General features: G+C 47.1%; 22 non-coding genes across 22 annotated transcripts; all 22 read left to right on the top strand.

Annotated features, from left to right (window-relative positions):
• The first annotated feature begins 1 nt into the window (after position 1).
• Positions 2-75, top strand: TRNAN-GUU (transfer RNA asparagine (anticodon GUU)). Its single transcript has one exon. It is a non-coding gene; the product is annotated as a tRNA-Asn (tRNA).
• A 504-nt stretch (positions 76-579) lies between these two features.
• TRNAR-UCU (transfer RNA arginine (anticodon UCU)) lies at positions 580-663 on the top strand. Its single transcript is given in 2 exon segments — positions 580-616; positions 628-663. It is a non-coding gene; the product is annotated as a tRNA-Arg (tRNA).
• Positions 664-1,454: 791 nt separating this feature from the next.
• On the top strand, positions 1,455-1,528 carry TRNAN-GUU (transfer RNA asparagine (anticodon GUU)). Its single transcript has one exon. It is a non-coding gene; the product is annotated as a tRNA-Asn (tRNA).
• Positions 1,529-2,032: 504 nt separating this feature from the next.
• Positions 2,033-2,116, top strand: TRNAR-UCU (transfer RNA arginine (anticodon UCU)). Its single transcript is given in 2 exon segments — positions 2,033-2,069; positions 2,081-2,116. It is a non-coding gene; the product is annotated as a tRNA-Arg (tRNA).
• A 792-nt stretch (positions 2,117-2,908) lies between these two features.
• Positions 2,909-2,982, top strand: TRNAN-GUU (transfer RNA asparagine (anticodon GUU)). The gene has a single exon. It is a non-coding gene; the product is annotated as a tRNA-Asn (tRNA).
• A 504-nt stretch (positions 2,983-3,486) lies between these two features.
• TRNAR-UCU (transfer RNA arginine (anticodon UCU)) lies at positions 3,487-3,570 on the top strand. Its single transcript is given in 2 exon segments — positions 3,487-3,523; positions 3,535-3,570. It is a non-coding gene; the product is annotated as a tRNA-Arg (tRNA).
• Positions 3,571-4,939: 1,369 nt separating this feature from the next.
• TRNAR-UCU (transfer RNA arginine (anticodon UCU)) lies at positions 4,940-5,023 on the top strand. The gene is given in 2 exon segments: positions 4,940-4,976; positions 4,988-5,023. It is a non-coding gene; the product is annotated as a tRNA-Arg (tRNA).
• A 791-nt stretch (positions 5,024-5,814) lies between these two features.
• TRNAN-GUU (transfer RNA asparagine (anticodon GUU)) lies at positions 5,815-5,888 on the top strand. Its single transcript has one exon. It is a non-coding gene; the product is annotated as a tRNA-Asn (tRNA).
• Positions 5,889-6,392: 504 nt separating this feature from the next.
• TRNAR-UCU (transfer RNA arginine (anticodon UCU)) lies at positions 6,393-6,476 on the top strand. The gene is given in 2 exon segments: positions 6,393-6,429; positions 6,441-6,476. It is a non-coding gene; the product is annotated as a tRNA-Arg (tRNA).
• Positions 6,477-7,268: 792 nt separating this feature from the next.
• On the top strand, positions 7,269-7,342 carry TRNAN-GUU (transfer RNA asparagine (anticodon GUU)). The gene has a single exon. It is a non-coding gene; the product is annotated as a tRNA-Asn (tRNA).
• A 504-nt stretch (positions 7,343-7,846) lies between these two features.
• On the top strand, positions 7,847-7,930 carry TRNAR-UCU (transfer RNA arginine (anticodon UCU)). Its single transcript is given in 2 exon segments — positions 7,847-7,883; positions 7,895-7,930. It is a non-coding gene; the product is annotated as a tRNA-Arg (tRNA).
• Positions 7,931-9,299: 1,369 nt separating this feature from the next.
• On the top strand, positions 9,300-9,383 carry TRNAR-UCU (transfer RNA arginine (anticodon UCU)). The gene is given in 2 exon segments: positions 9,300-9,336; positions 9,348-9,383. It is a non-coding gene; the product is annotated as a tRNA-Arg (tRNA).
• Positions 9,384-10,174: 791 nt separating this feature from the next.
• Positions 10,175-10,248, top strand: TRNAN-GUU (transfer RNA asparagine (anticodon GUU)). Its single transcript has one exon. It is a non-coding gene; the product is annotated as a tRNA-Asn (tRNA).
• A 504-nt stretch (positions 10,249-10,752) lies between these two features.
• Positions 10,753-10,836, top strand: TRNAR-UCU (transfer RNA arginine (anticodon UCU)). The gene is given in 2 exon segments: positions 10,753-10,789; positions 10,801-10,836. It is a non-coding gene; the product is annotated as a tRNA-Arg (tRNA).
• Positions 10,837-11,627: 791 nt separating this feature from the next.
• TRNAN-GUU (transfer RNA asparagine (anticodon GUU)) lies at positions 11,628-11,701 on the top strand. Its single transcript has one exon. It is a non-coding gene; the product is annotated as a tRNA-Asn (tRNA).
• Positions 11,702-12,205: 504 nt separating this feature from the next.
• TRNAR-UCU (transfer RNA arginine (anticodon UCU)) lies at positions 12,206-12,289 on the top strand. Its single transcript is given in 2 exon segments — positions 12,206-12,242; positions 12,254-12,289. It is a non-coding gene; the product is annotated as a tRNA-Arg (tRNA).
• A 1,369-nt stretch (positions 12,290-13,658) lies between these two features.
• TRNAR-UCU (transfer RNA arginine (anticodon UCU)) lies at positions 13,659-13,742 on the top strand. Its single transcript is given in 2 exon segments — positions 13,659-13,695; positions 13,707-13,742. It is a non-coding gene; the product is annotated as a tRNA-Arg (tRNA).
• Positions 13,743-15,111: 1,369 nt separating this feature from the next.
• On the top strand, positions 15,112-15,195 carry TRNAR-UCU (transfer RNA arginine (anticodon UCU)). Its single transcript is given in 2 exon segments — positions 15,112-15,148; positions 15,160-15,195. It is a non-coding gene; the product is annotated as a tRNA-Arg (tRNA).
• Positions 15,196-15,986: 791 nt separating this feature from the next.
• Positions 15,987-16,060, top strand: TRNAN-GUU (transfer RNA asparagine (anticodon GUU)). The gene has a single exon. It is a non-coding gene; the product is annotated as a tRNA-Asn (tRNA).
• Positions 16,061-16,564: 504 nt separating this feature from the next.
• Positions 16,565-16,648, top strand: TRNAR-UCU (transfer RNA arginine (anticodon UCU)). Its single transcript is given in 2 exon segments — positions 16,565-16,601; positions 16,613-16,648. It is a non-coding gene; the product is annotated as a tRNA-Arg (tRNA).
• Positions 16,649-17,439: 791 nt separating this feature from the next.
• TRNAN-GUU (transfer RNA asparagine (anticodon GUU)) lies at positions 17,440-17,513 on the top strand. Its single transcript has one exon. It is a non-coding gene; the product is annotated as a tRNA-Asn (tRNA).
• A 504-nt stretch (positions 17,514-18,017) lies between these two features.
• TRNAR-UCU (transfer RNA arginine (anticodon UCU)) lies at positions 18,018-18,101 on the top strand. Its single transcript is given in 2 exon segments — positions 18,018-18,054; positions 18,066-18,101. It is a non-coding gene; the product is annotated as a tRNA-Arg (tRNA).
• Positions 18,102-18,478: the final 377 nt, after the last annotated feature.

Here is an 18,478-nt window from a genome sequence, read left to right as displayed (position 1 = left end):
TGTCTCTGTGGCGCAATCGGTTAGCGCGTTCGGCTGTTAACCGAAAGGTTGGTGGTTCAAGCCCACCCAGGGACGGGCTTGCCTTTTGTTTGCGCCGTATGTTACACGTAAAGACGTGGCTGTCAGTGTGTCTGAGCCGTTTAAAAGCTTCAAAATGGTAATGCTAGCCAAAAAGGTCCTTCGAGCCGGAATTGAACCAGCGACCTAAGGATTGCTAATTTGCTTCTACAGTCCTCCGCTCTACCAGCTGAGCTATCGAAGGCCAGTTCTTTGAGCGCCAAAGATAAAAAGGCCATCATGCTAGAGTTTCAAAGCGCTGGCAAGTAAAGATGTTGGAGGATGCAGGCATCGATCCCGCTACCTCTCGCATGCGAAGCGAGCGCTCTACCATGTGAGCTAATCCCCCTTGCCTGCTGCTTCCACCTGTCTACTCTGATCAGCAATTTTAGCACATTCCCAGCATTCAAGAGTTTCCAAAGTTGAGGGCTTTTTTTTTTTTTTTTAAGTATAGATGTCACAAAAGTGAGATGCACTGGCCTTTTCACAGCCAAAAATTGACTATGCGGAAGGCTTAAGAGTGGCTCTGTGGCGCAATGGATAGCGCATTGGACTTCTAGAGTGAAAGTGATTCAAAGGTTGTGGGTTCGAGTCCCACCAGAGTCGTACTTTCTAGCGCACTGTGGTAGCTTGTTGTGTGCTCTTAGGCAAAAAACCTGCCTAGGACTTCATTTGTTATCGTAGCCCTGCCTTGAAGCTTTTTAAGGCGACTGATTTAGCATTCAGTTTTGATCTGCAGTGCAAAGGGAAGAGCCCTTTTCTAAATGGCATATTAGAAAAAACTTTCTGACGGTGAGAGTGATCAATGAGTGGTACAGGTTACCACGGGTGGTGATGAGTTCTCCTTCCATGGAAGTGTTCAAACAAAGCCTGGACAAAGATCTGTCTGGAATGATTTAGGTAATCCTGCACTGAGCAGGTGCTTGGACCCGATGACCCTTCCAACTCTACCATTCTATGATCTTCTGTATTTAGGCATGTATGTCTGCATTGACAGAGAAGAGGACATTTTTTAAGAAACAAAGCGATTTCTCAAATTGGGCTGTCCAGGAAGATGTTGATGTGGTAGGGACTGCAAAAACCAAGCTTCCTAGCAGAGGATGGTTTCGATCCATCGACCTCTGGGTTATGGGCCCAGCACGCTTCCGCTGCGCCACTCTGCTGCATTGGGATAGCTTACAAGGTGCTGGTGAGGCAAAGCTGAGGAAGCCTCTGACTGTTACTAAGCCGCTAACAGGGAGCCACTCTCCGTGGGCAGTTGGGTACTCTTTTGAGTCACGCTGTTGTGTTCTAGTTTATCTCTTCTTTTCCTTTTTTTGATATTATTGTTTAGGTAGTCACCTGAGAGAATATAGTTGACCTGACTGAGGATTTGGCCAGCGGCACAATGTGTGGTTGTCTCTGTGGCGCAATCGGTTAGCGCGTTCGGCTGTTAACCGAAAGGTTGGTGGTTCAAGCCCACCCAGGGACGGGCTTGCCTTTTGTTTGCGCCGTATGTTACACGTAAAGACGTGGCTGTCAGTGTGTCTGAGCCGTTTAAAAGCTTCAAAATGGTAATGCTAGCCAAAAAGGTCCTTCGAGCCGGAATTGAACCAGCGACCTAAGGATTGCTAATTTGCTTCTACAGTCCTCCGCTCTACCAGCTGAGCTATCGAAGGCCAGTTCTTTGAGCGCCAAAGATAAAAAGGCCATCATGCTAGAGTTTCAAAGCGCTGGCAAGTAAAGATGTTGGAGGATGCAGGCATCGATCCCGCTACCTCTCGCATGCGAAGCGAGCGCTCTACCATGTGAGCTAATCCCCCTTGCCTGCTGCTTCCACCTGTCTACTCTGATCAGCAATTTTAGCACATTCCCAGCATTCAAGAGTTTCCAAAGTTGAGGGCTTTTTTTTTTTTTTTTAAGTATAGATGTCACAAAAGTGAGATGCACTGGCCTTTTCACAGCCAAAAATTGACTATGCGGAAGGCTTAAGAGTGGCTCTGTGGCGCAATGGATAGCGCATTGGACTTCTAGAGTGAAAGTGATTCAAAGGTTGTGGGTTCGAGTCCCACCAGAGTCGTACTTTCTAGCGCACTGTGGTAGCTTGTTGTGTGCTCTTAGGCAAAAAACCTGCCTAGGACTTCATTTGTTATCGTAGCCCTGCCTTGAAGCTTTTTAAGGCGACTGATTTAGCATTCAGTTTTGATCTGCAGTGCAAAGGGAAGAGCCCTTTTCTAAATGGCATATTAGAAAAAAACTTTCTGACGGTGAGAGTGATCAATGAGTGGTACAGGTTACCACGGGTGGTGATGAGTTCTCCTTCCATGGAAGTGTTCAAACAAAGCCTGGACAAAGATCTGTCTGGAATGATTTAGGTAATCCTGCACTGAGCAGGTGCTTGGACCCGATGACCCTTCCAACTCTACCATTCTATGATCTTCTGTATTTAGGCATGTATGTCTGCATTGACAGAGAAGAGGACATTTTTTAAGAAACAAAGCGATTTCTCAAATTGGGCTGTCCAGGAAGATGTTGATGTGGTAGGGACTGCAAAAACCAAGCTTCCTAGCAGAGGATGGTTTCGATCCATCGACCTCTGGGTTATGGGCCCAGCACGCTTCCGCTGCGCCACTCTGCTGCATTGGGATAGCTTACAAGGTGCTGGTGAGGCAAAGCTGAGGAAGCCTCTGACTGTTACTAAGCCGCTAACAGGGAGCCACTCTCCGTGGGCAGTTGGGTACTCTTTTGAGTCACGCTGTTGTGTTCTAGTTTATCTCTTCTTTTCCTTTTTTTGATATTATTGTTTAGGTAGTCACCTGAGAGAATATAGTTGACCTGACTGAGGATTTGGCCAGCGGCACAATGTGTGGTTGTCTCTGTGGCGCAATCGGTTAGCGCGTTCGGCTGTTAACCGAAAGGTTGGTGGTTCAAGCCCACCCAGGGACGGGCTTGCCTTTTGTTTGCGCCGTATGTTACACGTAAAGACGTGGCTGTCAGTGTGTCTGAGCCGTTTAAAAGCTTCAAAATGGTAATGCTAGCCAAAAAGGTCCTTCGAGCCGGAATTGAACCAGCGACCTAAGGATTGCTAATTTGCTTCTACAGTCCTCCGCTCTACCAGCTGAGCTATCGAAGGCCAGTTCTTTGAGCGCCAAAGATAAAAAGGCCATCATGCTAGAGTTTCAAAGCGCTGGCAAGTAAAGATGTTGGAGGATGCAGGCATCGATCCCGCTACCTCTCGCATGCGAAGCGAGCGCTCTACCATGTGAGCTAATCCCCCTTGCCTGCTGCTTCCACCTGTCTACTCTGATCAGCAATTTTAGCACATTCCCAGCATTCAAGAGTTTCCAAAGTTGAGGGCTTTTTTTTTTTTTTTTAAGTATAGATGTCACAAAAGTGAGATGCACTGGCCTTTTCACAGCCAAAAATTGACTATGCGGAAGGCTTAAGAGTGGCTCTGTGGCGCAATGGATAGCGCATTGGACTTCTAGAGTGAAAGTGATTCAAAGGTTGTGGGTTCGAGTCCCACCAGAGTCGTACTTTCTAGCGCACTGTGGTAGCTTGTTGTGTGCTCTTAGGCAAAAAACCTGCCTAGGACTTCATTTGTTATCGTAGCCCTGCCTTGAAGCTTTTTAAGGCGACTGATTTAGCATTCAGTTTTGATCTGCAGTGCAAAGGGAAGAGCCCTTTTCTAAATGGCATATTAGAAAAAACTTTCTGACGGTGAGAGTGATCAATGAGTGGTACAGGTTACCACGGGTGGTGATGAGTTCTCCTTCCATGGAAGTGTTCAAACAAAGCCTGGACAAAGATCTGTCTGGAATGATTTAGGTAATCCTGCACTGAGCAGGTGCTTGGACCCGATGACCCTTCCAACTCTACCATTCTATGATCTTCTGTATTTAGGCATGTATGTCTGCATTGACAGAGAAGAGGACATTTTTTAAGAAACAAAGCGATTTCTCAAATTGGGCTGTCCAGGAAGATGTTGATGTGGTAGGGACTGCAAAAACCAAGCTTCCTAGCAGAGGATGGTTTCGATCCATCGACCTCTGGGTTATGGGCCCAGCACGCTTCCGCTGCGCCACTCTGCTGCATTGGGATAGCTTACAAGGTGCTGGTGAGGCAAAGCTGAGGAAGCCTCTGACTGTTACTAAGCCGCTAACAGGGAGCCACTCTCCGTGGGCAGTTGGGTACTCTTTTGAGTCACGCTGTTGTGTTCTAGTTTATCTCTTCTTTTCCTTTTTTTGATATTATTGTTTAGGTAGTCACCTGAGAGAATATAGTTGACCTGACTGAGGATTTGGCCAGCGGCACAATGTGTGGTTGTCTCTGTGGCGCAATCGGTTAGCGCGTTCGGCTGTTAACCGAAAGGTTGGTGGTTCAAGCCCACCCAGGGAGGGGCTTGCCTTTTGTTTGCGCCGTATGTTACACGTAAAGACGTGGCTGTCAGTGTGTCTGAGCCGTTTAAAAGCTTCAAAATGGTAATGCTAGCCAAAAAGGTCCTTCGAGCCGGAATTGAACCAGCGACCTAAGGATTGCTAATTTGCTTCTACAGTCCTCCGCTCTACCAGCTGAGCTATCGAAGGCCAGTTCTTTGAGCGCCAAAGATAAAAAGGCCATCATGCTAGAGTTTCAAAGCGCTGGCAAGTAAAGATGTTGGAGGATGCAGGCATCGATCCCGCTACCTCTCGCATGCGAAGCGAGCGCTCTACCATGTGAGCTAATCCCCCTTGCCTGCTGCTTCCACCTGTCTACTCTGATCAGCAATTTTAGCACATTCCCAGCATTCAAGAGTTTCCAAAGTTGAGGGCTTTTTTTTTTTTTTTTAAGTATGGATGTCACAAAAGTGAGATGCACTGGCCTTTTCACAGCCAAAAATTGACTATGCGGAAGGCTTAAGAGTGGCTCTGTGGCGCAATGGATAGCGCATTGGACTTCTAGAGTGAAAGTGATTCAAAGGTTGTGGGTTCGAGTCCCACCAGAGTCGTATTTTCTAGCGCACTGTGGTAGCTTGTTGTGTGCTCTTAGGCAAAAAACCTGCCTAGGACTTCATTTGTTATCGTAGCCCTGCCTTGAAGCTTTTTAAGGCGACTGATTTAGCATTCAGTTTTGATCTGCAGTGCAAAGGGAAGAGCCCTTTTCTAAATGGCATATTAGAAAAAACTTTCTGACGGTGAGAGTGATCAATGAGTGGTACAGGTTACCACGGGTGGTGATGAGTTCTCCTTCCATGGAAGTGTTCAAACAAAGCCTGGACAAAGATCTGTCTGGAATGATTTAGGTAATCCTGCACTGAGCAGGTGCTTGGACCCGATGACCCTTCCAACTCTACCATTCTATGATCTTCTGTATTTAGGCATGTATGTCTGCATTGACAGAGAAGAGGACATTTGTTAAGAAACAAAGCGATTTCTCAAATTGGGCTGTCCAGGAAGATGTTGATGTGGTAGGGACTGCAAAAACCAAGCTTCCTAGCAGAGGATGGTTTCGATCCATCGACCTCTGGGTTATGGGCCCAGCACGCTTCCGCTGCGCCACTCTGCTGCATTGGGATAGCTTACAAGGTGCTGGTGAGGCAAAGCTGAGGAAGCCTCTGACTGTTACTAAGCCGCTAACAGGGAGCCACTCTCCGTGGGCAGTTGGGTACTCTTTTGAGTCACGCTGTTGTGTTCTAGTTTATCTCTTCTTTTCCTTTTTTTGATATTATTGTTTAGGTAGTCACCTGAGAGAATATAGTTGACCTGACTGAGGATTTGGCCAGCGGCACAATGTGTGGTTGTCTCTGTGGCGCAATCGGTTAGCGCGTTCGGCTGTTAACCGAAAGGTTGGTGGTTCAAGCCCACCCAGGGACGGGCTTGCCTTTTGTTTGCGCCGTATGTTACACGTAAAGACGTGGCTGTCAGTGTGTCTGAGCCGTTTAAAAGCTTCAAAATGGTAATGCTAGCCAAAAAGGTCCTTCGAGCCGGAATTGAACCAGCGACCTAAGGATTGCTAATTTGCTTCTACAGTCCTCCGCTCTACCAGCTGAGCTATCGAAGGCCAGTTCTTTGAGCGCCAAAGATAAAAAGGCCATCATGCTAGAGTTTCAAAGCGCTGGCAAGTAAAGATGTTGGAGGATGCAGGCATCGATCCCGCTACCTCTCGCATGCGAAGCGAGCGCTCTACCATGTGAGCTAATCCCCCTTGCCTGCTGCTTCCACCTGTCTACTCTGATCAGCAATTTTAGCACATTCCCAGCATTCAAGAGTTTCCAAAGTTGAGGGCTTTTTTTTTTTTTTTTAAGTATAGATGTCACAAAAGTGAGATGCACTGGCCTTTTCACAGCCAAAAATTGACTATGCGGAAGGCTTAAGAGTGGCTCTGTGGCGCAATGGATAGCGCATTGGACTTCTAGAGTGAAAGTGATTCAAAGGTTGTGGGTTCGAGTCCCACCAGAGTCGTACTTTCTAGCGCACTGTGGTAGCTTGTTGTGTGCTCTTAGGCAAAAAACCTGCCTAGGACTTCATTTGTTATCGTAGCCCTGCCTTGAAGCTTTTTAAGGCGACTGATTTAGCATTCAGTTTTGATCTGCAGTGCAAAGGGAAGAGCCCTTTTCTAAATGGCATATTAGAAAAAAACTTTCTGACGGTGAGAGTGATCAATGAGTGGTACAGGTTACCACGGGTGGTGATGAGTTCTCCTTCCATGGAAGTGTTCAAACAAAGCCTGGACAAAGATCTGTCTGGAATGATTTAGGTAATCCTGCACTGAGCAGGTGCTTGGACCCGATGACCCTTCCAACTCTACCATTCTATGATCTTCTGTATTTAGGCATGTATGTCTGCATTGACAGAGAAGAGGACATTTTTTAAGAAACAAAGCGATTTCTCAAATTGGGCTGTCCAGGAAGATGTTGATGTGGTAGGGACTGCAAAAACCAAGCTTCCTAGCAGAGGATGGTTTCGATCCATCGACCTCTGGGTTATGGGCCCAGCACGCTTCCGCTGCGCCACTCTGCTGCATTGGGATAGCTTACAAGGTGCTGGTGAGGCAAAGCTGAGGAAGCCTCTGACTGTTACTAAGCCGCTAACAGGGAGCCACTCTCCGTGGGCAGTTGGGTACTCTTTTGAGTCACGCTGTTGTGTTCTAGTTTATCTCTTCTTTTCCTTTTTTTGATATTATTGTTTAGGTAGTCACCTGAGAGAATATAGTTGACCTGACTGAGGATTTGGCCAGCGGCACAATGTGTGGTTGTCTCTGTGGCGCAATCGGTTAGCGCGTTCGGCTGTTAACCGAAAGGTTGGTGGTTCAAGCCCACCCAGGGACGGGCTTGCCTTTTGTTTGCGCCGTATGTTACACGTAAAGACGTGGCTGTCAGTGTGTCTGAGCCGTTTAAAAGCTTCAAAATGGTAATGCTAGCCAAAAAGGTCCTTCGAGCCGGAATTGAACCAGCGACCTAAGGATTGCTAATTTGCTTCTACAGTCCTCCGCTCTACCAGCTGAGCTATCGAAGGCCAGTTCTTTGAGCGCCAAAGATAAAAAGGCCATCATGCTAGAGTTTCAAAGCGCTGGCAAGTAAAGATGTTGGAGGATGCAGGCATCGATCCCGCTACCTCTCGCATGCGAAGCGAGCGCTCTACCATGTGAGCTAATCCCCCTTGCCTGCTGCTTCCACCTGTCTACTCTGATCAGCAATTTTAGCACATTCCCAGCATTCAAGAGTTTCCAAAGTTGAGGGCTTTTTTTTTTTTTTTTAAGTATAGATGTCACAAAAGTGAGATGCACTGGCCTTTTCACAGCCAAAAATTGACTATGCGGAAGGCTTAAGAGTGGCTCTGTGGCGCAATGGATAGCGCATTGGACTTCTAGAGTGAAAGTGATTCAAAGGTTGTGGGTTCGAGTCCCACCAGAGTCGTACTTTCTAGCGCACTGTGGTAGCTTGTTGTGTGCTCTTAGGCAAAAAACCTGCCTAGGACTTCATTTGTTATCGTAGCCCTGCCTTGAAGCTTTTTAAGGCGACTGATTTAGCATTCAGTTTTGATCTGCAGTGCAAAGGGAAGAGCCCTTTTCTAAATGGCATATTAGAAAAAACTTTCTGACGGTGAGAGTGATCAATGAGTGGTACAGGTTACCACGGGTGGTGATGAGTTCTCCTTCCATGGAAGTGTTCAAACAAAGCCTGGACAAAGATCTGTCTGGAATGATTTAGGTAATCCTGCACTGAGCAGGTGCTTGGACCCGATGACCCTTCCAACTCTACCATTCTATGATCTTCTGTATTTAGGCATGTATGTCTGCATTGACAGAGAAGAGGACATTTTTTAAGAAACAAAGCGATTTCTCAAATTGGGCTGTCCAGGAAGATGTTGATGTGGTAGGGACTGCAAAAACCAAGCTTCCTAGCAGAGGATGGTTTCGATCCATCGACCTCTGGGTTATGGGCCCAGCACGCTTCCGCTGCGCCACTCTGCTGCATTGGGATAGCTTACAAGGTGCTGGTGAGGCAAAGCTGAGGAAGCCTCTGACTGTTACTAAGCCGCTAACAGGGAGCCACTCTCCGTGGGCAGTTGGGTACTCTTTTGAGTCACGCTGTTGTGTTCTAGTTTATCTCTTCTTTTCCTTTTTTTGATATTATTGTTTAGGTAGTCACCTGAGAGAATATAGTTGACCTGACTGAGGATTTGGCCAGCGGCACAATGTGTGGTTGTCTCTGTGGCGCAATCGGTTAGCGCGTTCGGCTGTTAACCGAAAGGTTGGTGGTTCAAGCCCACCCAGGGAGGGGCTTGCCTTTTGTTTGCGCCGTATGTTACACGTAAAGACGTGGCTGTCAGTGTGTCTGAGCCGTTTAAAAGCTTCAAAATGGTAATGCTAGCCAAAAAGGTCCTTCGAGCCGGAATTGAACCAGCGACCTAAGGATTGCTAATTTGCTTCTACAGTCCTCCGCTCTACCAGCTGAGCTATCGAAGGCCAGTTCTTTGAGCGCCAAAGATAAAAAGGCCATCATGCTAGAGTTTCAAAGCGCTGGCAAGTAAAGATGTTGGAGGATGCAGGCATCGATCCCGCTACCTCTCGCATGCGAAGCGAGCGCTCTACCATGTGAGCTAATCCCCCTTGCCTGCTGCTTCCACCTGTCTACTCTGATCAGCAATTTTAGCACATTCCCAGCATTCAAGAGTTTCCAAAGTTGAGGGCTTTTTTTTTTTTTTTTAAGTATGGATGTCACAAAAGTGAGATGCACTGGCCTTTTCACAGCCAAAAATTGACTATGCGGAAGGCTTAAGAGTGGCTCTGTGGCGCAATGGATAGCGCATTGGACTTCTAGAGTGAAAGTGATTCAAAGGTTGTGGGTTCGAGTCCCACCAGAGTCGTATTTTCTAGCGCACTGTGGTAGCTTGTTGTGTGCTCTTAGGCAAAAAACCTGCCTAGGACTTCATTTGTTATCGTAGCCCTGCCTTGAAGCTTTTTAAGGCGACTGATTTAGCATTCAGTTTTGATCTGCAGTGCAAAGGGAAGAGCCCTTTTCTAAATGGCATATTAGAAAAAACTTTCTGACGGTGAGAGTGATCAATGAGTGGTACAGGTTACCACGGGTGGTGATGAGTTCTCCTTCCATGGAAGTGTTCAAACAAAGCCTGGACAAAGATCTGTCTGGAATGATTTAGGTAATCCTGCACTGAGCAGGTGCTTGGACCCGATGACCCTTCCAACTCTACCATTCTATGATCTTCTGTATTTAGGCATGTATGTCTGCATTGACAGAGAAGAGGACATTTGTTAAGAAACAAAGCGATTTCTCAAATTGGGCTGTCCAGGAAGATGTTGATGTGGTAGGGACTGCAAAAACCAAGCTTCCTAGCAGAGGATGGTTTCGATCCATCGACCTCTGGGTTATGGGCCCAGCACGCTTCCGCTGCGCCACTCTGCTGCATTGGGATAGCTTACAAGGTGCTGGTGAGGCAAAGCTGAGGAAGCCTCTGACTGTTACTAAGCCGCTAACAGGGAGCCACTCTCCGTGGGCAGTTGGGTACTCTTTTGAGTCACGCTGTTGTGTTCTAGTTTATCTCTTCTTTTCCTTTTTTTGATATTATTGTTTAGGTAGTCACCTGAGAGAATATAGTTGACCTGACTGAGGATTTGGCCAGCGGCACAATGTGTGGTTGTCTCTGTGGCGCAATCGGTTAGCGCGTTCGGCTGTTAACCGAAAGGTTGGTGGTTCAAGCCCACCCAGGGACGGGCTTGCCTTTTGTTTGCGCCGTATGTTACACGTAAAGACGTGGCTGTCAGTGTGTCTGAGCCGTTTAAAAGCTTCAAAATGGTAATGCTAGCCAAAAAGGTCCTTCGAGCCGGAATTGAACCAGCGACCTAAGGATTGCTAATTTGCTTCTACAGTCCTCCGCTCTACCAGCTGAGCTATCGAAGGCCAGTTCTTTGAGCGCCAAAGATAAAAAGGCCATCATGCTAGAGTTTCAAAGCGCTGGCAAGTAAAGATGTTGGAGGATGCAGGCATCGATCCCGCTACCTCTCGCATGCGAAGCGAGCGCTCTACCATGTGAGCTAATCCCCCTTGCCTGCTGCTTCCACCTGTCTACTCTGATCAGCAATTTTAGCACATTCCCAGCATTCAAGAGTTTCCAAAGTTGAGGGCTTTTTTTTTTTTTTTTAAGTATAGATGTCACAAAAGTGAGATGCACTGGCCTTTTCACAGCCAAAAATTGACTATGCGGAAGGCTTAAGAGTGGCTCTGTGGCGCAATGGATAGCGCATTGGACTTCTAGAGTGAAAGTGATTCAAAGGTTGTGGGTTCGAGTCCCACCAGAGTCGTACTTTCTAGCGCACTGTGGTAGCTTGTTGTGTGCTCTTAGGCAAAAAACCTGCCTAGGACTTCATTTGTTATCGTAGCCCTGCCTTGAAGCTTTTTAAGGCGACTGATTTAGCATTCAGTTTTGATCTGCAGTGCAAAGGGAAGAGCCCTTTTCTAAATGGCATATTAGAAAAAACTTTCTGACGGTGAGAGTGATCAATGAGTGGTACAGGTTACCACGGGTGGTGATGAGTTCTCCTTCCATGGAAGTGTTCAAACAAAGCCTGGACAAAGATCTGTCTGGAATGATTTAGGTAATCCTGCACTGAGCAGGTGCTTGGACCCGATGACCCTTCCAACTCTACCATTCTATGATCTTCTGTATTTAGGCATGTATGTCTGCATTGACAGAGAAGAGGACATTTTTTAAGAAACAAAGCGATTTCTCAAATTGGGCTGTCCAGGAAGATGTTGATGTGGTAGGGACTGCAAAAACCAAGCTTCCTAGCAGAGGATGGTTTCGATCCATCGACCTCTGGGTTATGGGCCCAGCACGCTTCCGCTGCGCCACTCTGCTGCATTGGGATAGCTTACAAGGTGCTGGTGAGGCAAAGCTGAGGAAGCCTCTGACTGTTACTAAGCCGCTAACAGGGAGCCACTCTCCGTGGGCAGTTGGGTACTCTTTTGAGTCACGCTGTTGTGTTCTAGTTTATCTCTTCTTTTCCTTTTTTTGATATTATTGTTTAGGTAGTCACCTGAGAGAATATAGTTGACCTGACTGAGGATTTGGCCAGCGGCACAATGTGTGGTTGTCTCTGTGGCGCAATCGGTTAGCGCGTTCGGCTGTTAACCGAAAGGTTGGTGGTTCAAGCCCACCCAGGGACGGGCTTGCCTTTTGTTTGCGCCGTATGTTACACGTAAAGACGTGGCTGTCAGTGTGTCTGAGCCGTTTAAAAGCTTCAAAATGGTAATGCTAGCCAAAAAGGTCCTTCGAGCCGGAATTGAACCAGCGACCTAAGGATTGCTAATTTGCTTCTACAGTCCTCCGCTCTACCAGCTGAGCTATCGAAGGCCAGTTCTTTGAGCGCCAAAGATAAAAAGGCCATCATGCTAGAGTTTCAAAGCGCTGGCAAGTAAAGATGTTGGAGGATGCAGGCATCGATCCCGCTACCTCTCGCATGCGAAGCGAGCGCTCTACCATGTGAGCTAATCCCCCTTGCCTGCTGCTTCCACCTGTCTACTCTGATCAGCAATTTTAGCACATTCCCAGCATTCAAGAGTTTCCAAAGTTGAGGGCTTTTTTTTTTTTTTTTAAGTATAGATGTCACAAAAGTGAGATGCACTGGCCTTTTCACAGCCAAAAATTGACTATGCGGAAGGCTTAAGAGTGGCTCTGTGGCGCAATGGATAGCGCATTGGACTTCTAGAGTGAAAGTGATTCAAAGGTTGTGGGTTCGAGTCCCACCAGAGTCGTACTTTCTAGCGCACTGTGGTAGCTTGTTGTGTGCTCTTAGGCAAAAAACCTGCCTAGGACTTCATTTGTTATCGTAGCCCTGCCTTGAAGCTTTTTAAGGCGACTGATTTAGCATTCAGTTTTGATCTGCAGTGCAAAGGGAAGAGCCCTTTTCTAAATGGCATATTAGAAAAAACTTTCTGACGGTGAGAGTGATCAATGAGTGGTACAGGTTACCACGGGTGGTGATGAGTTCTCCTTCCATGGAAGTGTTCAAACAAAGCCTGGACAAAGATCTGTCTGGAATGATTTAGGTAATCCTGCACTGAGCAGGTGCTTGGACCCGATGACCCTTCCAACTCTACCATTCTATGATCTTCTGTATTTAGGCATGTATGTCTGCATTGACAGAGAAGAGGACATTTTTTAAGAAACAAAGCGATTTCTCAAATTGGGCTGTCCAGGAAGATGTTGATGTGGTAGGGACTGCAAAAACCAAGCTTCCTAGCAGAGGATGGTTTCGATCCATCGACCTCTGGGTTATGGGCCCAGCACGCTTCCGCTGCGCCACTCTGCTGCATTGGGATAGCTTACAAGGTGCTGGTGAGGCAAAGCTGAGGAAGCCTCTGACTGTTACTAAGCCGCTAACAGGGAGCCACTCTCCGTGGGCAGTTGGGTACTCTTTTGAGTCACGCTGTTGTGTTCTAGTTTATCTCTTCTTTTCCTTTTTTTGATATTATTGTTTAGGTAGTCACCTGAGAGAATATAGTTGACCTGACTGAGGATTTGGCCAGCGGCACAATGTGTGGTTGTCTCTGTGGCGCAATCGGTTAGCGCGTTCGGCTGTTAACCGAAAGGTTGGTGGTTCAAGCCCACCCAGGGAGGGGCTTGCCTTTTGTTTGCGCCGTATGTTACACGTAAAGACGTGGCTGTCAGTGTGTCTGAGCCGTTTAAAAGCTTCAAAATGGTAATGCTAGCCAAAAAGGTCCTTCGAGCCGGAATTGAACCAGCGACCTAAGGATTGCTAATTTGCTTCTACAGTCCTCCGCTCTACCAGCTGAGCTATCGAAGGCCAGTTCTTTGAGCGCCAAAGATAAAAAGGCCATCATGCTAGAGTTTCAAAGCGCTGGCAAGTAAAGATGTTGGAGGATGCAGGCATCGATCCCGCTACCTCTCGCATGCGAAGCGAGCGCTCTACCATGTGAGCTAATCCCCCTTGCCTGCTGCTTCCACCTGTCTACTCTGATCAGCAATTTTAGCACATTCCCAGCATTCAAGAGTTTCCAAAGTTGAGGGCTTTTTTTTTTTTTTTTAAGTATAGATGTCACAAAAGTGAGATGCACTGGCCTTTTCACAGCCAAAAATTGACTATGCGGAAGGCTTAAGAGTGGCTCTGTGGCGCAATGGATAGCGCATTGGACTTCTAGAGTGAAAGTGATTCAAAGGTTGTGGGTTCGAGTCCCACCAGAGTCGTACTTTCTAGCGCACTGTGGTAGCTTGTTGTGTGCTCTTAGGCAAAAAACCTGCCTAGGACTTCATTTGTTATCGTAGCCCTGCCTTGAAGCTTTTTAAGGCGACTGATTTAGCATTCAGTTTTGATCTGCAGTGCAAAGGGAAGAGCCCTTTTCTAAATGGCATATTAGAAAAAACTTTCTGACGGTGAGAGTGATCAATGAGTGGTACAGGTTACCACGGGTGGTGATGAGTTCTCCTTCCATGGAAGTGTTCAAACAAAGCCTGGACAAAGATCTGTCTGGAATGATTTAGGTAATCCTGCACTGAGCAGGTGCTTGGACCCGATGACCCTTCCAACTCTACCATTCTATGATCTTCTGTATTTAGGCATGTATGTCTGCATTGACAGAGAAGAGGACATTTTTTAAGAAACAAAGCGATTTCTCAAATTGGGCTGTCCAGGAAGATGTTGATGTGGTAGGGACTGCAAAAACCAAGCTTCCTAGCAGAGGATGGTTTCGATCCATCGACCTCTGGGTTATGGGCCCAGCACGCTTCCGCTGCGCCACTCTGCTGCATTGGGATAGCTTACAAGGTGCTGGTGAGGCAAAGCTGAGGAAGCCTCTGACTGTTACTAAGCCGCTAACAGGGAGCCACTCTCCGTGGGCAGTTGGGTACTCTTTTGAGTCACGCTGTTGTGTTCTAGTTTATCTCTTCTTTTCCTTTTTTTGATATTATTGTTTAGGTAGTCACCTGAGAGAATATAGTTGACCTGACTGAGGATTTGGCCAGCGGCACAATGTGTGGTTGTCTCTGTGGCGCAATCGGTTAGCGCGTTCGGCTGTTAACCGAAAGGTTGGTGGTTCAAGCCCACCCAGGGAGGGGCTTGCCTTTTGTTTGCGCCGTATGTTACACGTAAAGACGTGGCTGTCAGTGTGTCTGAGCCGTTTAAAAGCTTCAAAATGGTAATGCTAGCCAAAAAGGTCCTTCGAGCCGGAATTGAACCAGCGACCTAAGGATTGCTAATTTGCTTCTACAGTCCTCCGCTCTACCAGCTGAGCTATCGAAGGCCAGTTCTTTGAGCGCCAAAGATAAAAAGGCCATCATGCTAGAGTTTCAAAGCGCTGGCAAGTAAAGATGTTGGAGGATGCAGGCATCGATCCCGCTACCTCTCGCATGCGAAGCGAGCGCTCTACCATGTGAGCTAATCCCCCTTGCCTGCTGCTTCCACCTGTCTACTCTGATCAGCAATTTTAGCACATTCCCAGCATTCAAGAGTTTCCAAAGTTGAGGGCTTTTTTTTTTTTTTTTAAGTATGGATGTCACAAAAGTGAGATGCACTGGCCTTTTCACAGCCAAAAATTGACTATGCGGAAGGCTTAAGAGTGGCTCTGTGGCGCAATGGATAGCGCATTGGACTTCTAGAGTGAAAGTGATTCAAAGGTTGTGGGTTCGAGTCCCACCAGAGTCGTATTTTCTAGCGCACTGTGGTAGCTTGTTGTGTGCTCTTAGGCAAAAAACCTGCCTAGGACTTCATTTGTTATCGTAGCCCTGCCTTGAAGCTTTTTAAGGCGACTGATTTAGCATTCAGTTTTGATCTGCAGTGCAAAGGGAAGAGCCCTTTTCTAAATGGCATATTAGAAAAAACTTTCTGACGGTGAGAGTGATCAATGAGTGGTACAGGTTACCACGGGTGGTGATGAGTTCTCCTTCCATGGAAGTGTTCAAACAAAGCCTGGACAAAGATCTGTCTGGAATGATTTAGGTAATCCTGCACTGAGCAGGTGCTTGGACCCGATGACCCTTCCAACTCTACCATTCTATGATCTTCTGTATTTAGGCATGTATGTCTGCATTGACAGAGAAGAGGACATTTGTTAAGAAACAAAGCGATTTCTCAAATTGGGCTGTCCAGGAAGATGTTGATGTGGTAGGGACTGCAAAAACCAAGCTTCCTAGCAGAGGATGGTTTCGATCCATCGACCTCTGGGTTATGGGCCCAGCACGCTTCCGCTGCGCCACTCTGCTGCATTGGGATAGCTTACAAGGTGCTGGTGAGGCAAAGCTGAGGAAGCCTCTGACTGTTACTAAGCCGCTAACAGGGAGCCACTCTCCGTGGGCAGTTGGGTACTCTTTTGAGTCACGCTGTTGTGTTCTAGTTTATCTCTTCTTTTCCTTTTTTTGATATTATTGTTTAGGTAGTCACCTGAGAGAATATAGTTGACCTGACTGAGGATTTGGCCAGCGGCACAATGTGTGGTTGTCTCTGTGGCGCAATCGGTTAGCGCGTTCGGCTGTTAACCGAAAGGTTGGTGGTTCAAGCCCACCCAGGGACGGGCTTGCCTTTTGTTTGCGCCGTATGTTACACGTAAAGACGTGGCTGTCAGTGTGTCTGAGCCGTTTAAAAGCTTCAAAATGGTAATGCTAGCCAAAAAGGTCCTTCGAGCCGGAATTGAACCAGCGACCTAAGGATTGCTAATTTGCTTCTACAGTCCTCCGCTCTACCAGCTGAGCTATCGAAGGCCAGTTCTTTGAGCGCCAAAGATAAAAAGGCCATCATGCTAGAGTTTCAAAGCGCTGGCAAGTAAAGATGTTGGAGGATGCAGGCATCGATCCCGCTACCTCTCGCATGCGAAGCGAGCGCTCTACCATGTGAGCTAATCCCCCTTGCCTGCTGCTTCCACCTGTCTACTCTGATCAGCAATTTTAGCACATTCCCAGCATTCAAGAGTTTCCAAAGTTGAGGGCTTTTTTTTTTTTTTTTAAGTATAGATGTCACAAAAGTGAGATGCACTGGCCTTTTCACAGCCAAAAATTGACTATGCGGAAGGCTTAAGAGTGGCTCTGTGGCGCAATGGATAGCGCATTGGACTTCTAGAGTGAAAGTGATTCAAAGGTTGTGGGTTCGAGTCCCACCAGAGTCGTACTTTCTAGCGCACTGTGGTAGCTTGTTGTGTGCTCTTAGGCAAAAAACCTGCCTAGGACTTCATTTGTTATCGTAGCCCTGCCTTGAAGCTTTTTAAGGCGACTGATTTAGCATTCAGTTTTGATCTGCAGTGCAAAGGGAAGAGCCCTTTTCTAAATGGCATATTAGAAAAAACTTTCTGACGGTGAGAGTGATCAATGAGTGGTACAGGTTACCACGGGTGGTGATGAGTTCTCCTTCCATGGAAGTGTTCAAACAAAGCCTGGACAAAGATCTGTCTGGAATGATTTAGGTAATCCTGCACTGAGCAGGTGCTTGGACCCGATGACCCTTCCAACTCTACCATTCTATGATCTTCTGTATTTAGGCATGTATGTCTGCATTGACAGAGAAGAGGACATTTTTTAAGAAACAAAGCGATTTCTCAAATTGGGCTGTCCAGGAAGATGTTGATGTGGTAGGGACTGCAAAAACCAAGCTTCCTAGCAGAGGATGGTTTCGATCCATCGACCTCTGGGTTATGGGCCCAGCACGCTTCCGCTGCGCCACTCTGCTGCATTGGGATAGCTTACAAGGTGCTGGTGAGGCAAAGCTGAGGAAGCCTCTGACTGTTACTAAGCCGCTAACAGGGAGCCACTCTCCGTGGGCAGTTGGGTACTCTTTTGAGTCACGCTGTTGTGTTCTAGTTTATCTCTTCTTTTCCTTTTTTTGATATTATTGTTTAGGTAGTCACCTGAGAGAATATAGTTGACCTGACTGAGGATTTGGCCAGCGGCACAATGTGTGGTTGTCTCTGTGGCGCAATCGGTTAGCGCGTTCGGCTGTTAACCGAAAGGTTGGTGGTTCAAGCCCACCCAGGGACGGGCTTGCCTTTTGTTTGCGCCGTATGTTACACGTAAAGACGTGGCTGTCAGTGTGTCTGAGCCGTTTAAAAGCTTCAAAATGGTAATGCTAGCCAAAAAGGTCCTTCGAGCCGGAATTGAACCAGCGACCTAAGGATTGCTAATTTGCTTCTACAGTCCTCCGCTCTACCAGCTGAGCTATCGAAGGCCAGTTCTTTGAGCGCCAAAGATAAAAAGGCCATCATGCTAGAGTTTCAAAGCGCTGGCAAGTAAAGATGTTGGAGGATGCAGGCATCGATCCCGCTACCTCTCGCATGCGAAGCGAGCGCTCTACCATGTGAGCTAATCCCCCTTGCCTGCTGCTTCCACCTGTCTACTCTGATCAGCAATTTTAGCACATTCCCAGCATTCAAGAGTTTCCAAAGTTGAGGGCTTTTTTTTTTTTTTTTAAGTATAGATGTCACAAAAGTGAGATGCACTGGCCTTTTCACAGCCAAAAATTGACTATGCGGAAGGCTTAAGAGTGGCTCTGTGGCGCAATGGATAGCGCATTGGACTTCTAGAGTGAAAGTGATTCAAAGGTTGTGGGTTCGAGTCCCACCAGAGTCGTACTTTCTAGCGCACTGTGGTAGCTTGTTGTGTGCTCTTAGGCAAAAAACCTGCCTAGGACTTCATTTGTTATCGTAGCCCTGCCTTGAAGCTTTTTAAGGCGACTGATTTAGCATTCAGTTTTGATCTGCAGTGCAAAGGGAAGAGCCCTTTTCTAAATGGCATATTAGAAAAAACTTTCTGACGGTGAGAGTGATCAATGAGTGGTACAGGTTACCACGGGTGGTGATGAGTTCTCCTTCCATGGAAGTGTTCAAACAAAGCCTGGACAAAGATCTGTCTGGAATGATTTAGGTAATCCTGCACTGAGCAGGTGCTTGGACCCGATGACCCTTCCAACTCTACCATTCTATGATCTTCTGTATTTAGGCATGTAT

Source organism: Eleutherodactylus coqui, chromosome 1 (genome assembly GCF_035609145.1).
Source record: "Eleutherodactylus coqui strain aEleCoq1 chromosome 1, aEleCoq1.hap1, whole genome shotgun sequence".
Taxonomy (NCBI): domain Eukaryota; kingdom Metazoa; phylum Chordata; class Amphibia; order Anura; family Eleutherodactylidae; genus Eleutherodactylus; species Eleutherodactylus coqui.
The sequence above is the reverse complement of the archived record's forward strand: the minus strand, read 5'-3'. Positions and strand labels throughout refer to the sequence as shown.